The sequence below is a fragment of the Macrobrachium nipponense genome, chromosome 44 (genome assembly GCF_015104395.2).
Source record: "Macrobrachium nipponense isolate FS-2020 chromosome 44, ASM1510439v2, whole genome shotgun sequence".
Classification (NCBI taxonomy): domain Eukaryota; kingdom Metazoa; phylum Arthropoda; class Malacostraca; order Decapoda; family Palaemonidae; genus Macrobrachium; species Macrobrachium nipponense.
Window position 1 is genome coordinate 10,457,865 of NC_087221.1, and position 1,663 is coordinate 10,459,527.

The window sequence follows — 1,663 nt, forward strand, 5'->3', positions numbered from 1 at the left end:
AAGAAGAATTTTGCATCTTAATTGAAATATTTTTTAGCTTTTTTATTTTTGATTTTTGTCTTTTTCAGGAGATTTGTCTAATAATTTTTTCAACAAAAACCAGCTAATAAAAACAGTAAGAAAAAAACTGTCATAATTATTGTAAAAAAATTGGAGTATTTGTTTAAAATTTTTAGTTTCATTCTTTTTAGGCGATAGTTTAAGGACAGGCATCGCTATTTCGCTACCTGGTTAAAGGTTTCGTGGGTCGGCGTCTAGAAAAATTTGCCAAAAATCAGTAACTTCATTTTTGCTGTACGTTTTAGTTTCTAAAATTAGTTTAAAAATAATACTATACTACTGAAGAGATAAATAATACCCATCTGCAAATTTAATATTTATTACAAATATCTTAAAAAAATAAGTATATAACAAAAAATAATTTACAAAAATATTTATAAAAATTACAAAATAGCCTATATAAGAAAATAAATTGAGTGAATCCTTTCTAAAACTATAATTTACAATGTGCCACAGCCAGAAAAGGTGTCGGACCCATAGAGGTCAAAATCTGAAAAGAGATAAAAAGGGTAAAAGTTTTTGGCCCTCCAAAAAAGTCAAATATTCACGAATTTTTTTGGGTGCCTAAATGAATTAGGAAGTGGCTGATTTTTATACAGAATAAAGTTATATTATCCTAAAAAGTCACTTTTTTACCTGCTATTTTCATCATGAAAATTTCTTATAAAAATGGGTGTAACTACTATAAGAAATGATATTTATGCATGAAAATCTGCCAGAATATCGCAAATTCTATAGAGAACAAGAATATATGGCGGTATGGCAAGTTACTTTTCGGATCTGCCAACAAAATGGCCGCAGCCGACGCTTACTTCGACGGCCACATCTACCACCTGAAATGGAGTAATGTAATGTAATTTTCAATGTGTTATTTAGTTACCTAATTATGCGTAGATTTGCATAAAACTATTATGGTGGCTTGCCGGATGTTTGAAAATTATTTTGCAGTCATCAAATAAAATATCTGACCCAAAAAACATATTCTAATGTAAAGGTCATTTGTTGACCTCCTCGTTTTACCATGAAAATTTCTTATAAAAATGGCTCTAACTACTATAAGATATGATATTTATGCATGAAAATCTACCAGAATATCAGAAATACCATAGGAAACAAGAATATATAGCGGTATGGCAACTTACCTAATGGATATGTACAGTAAATGGGCCCCCACCCACGACAAGTGCGATGGCCAAATTTGCTACCTAAAATGGAGGAATGGAATGTAATTTTCAATGTGTTATTTAGTTATCTGATTATGCGTGGATTTGCATGAAACAAATATACGAAACATAAACATAAAGGATGAGAGAGAGAGAGAGAGAGAGAGAGAGAGAGAGAGAGAGAGAGAGAGAGAGAGAAATATGCGAAACACTAAAACAAAGGATGAGAGAGAGAGAGAGAGAGAGAGAGAGAGAGAGAGAGAGAGAGAGAGAGAGAGAGGGAGAGAGAGACCCACAAACATACGAAACATAAACATAAAGGATCAAAGAGGCATGAGAGAGAGAGAGAGAGAGAGAGAGAGAGAGAGAGAGAGAGAGAGAGAGAGAGAGAGAGAGCTTTACTTACTATAGCTTTCAGAGATGATATGGATTTTTTCATA

General features: G+C 32.3%; 1 long non-coding RNA gene across 1 annotated transcript; it reads right to left on the reverse strand.

Moving 5' to 3' along the window:
* Positions 1 to 461: 461 nt before the first annotated feature.
* Positions 462 to 1,360, reverse strand: LOC135203827 (uncharacterized). Its single transcript, XR_010312035.1, has 3 exons — positions 1,203 to 1,360; positions 832 to 893; positions 462 to 550 (listed from the first exon to the last, which is right to left on the reverse strand). It is a non-coding gene; the product is annotated as an uncharacterized LOC135203827 (long non-coding RNA).
* Between the last annotated feature and the right edge of the window lie 303 nt (positions 1,361 to 1,663).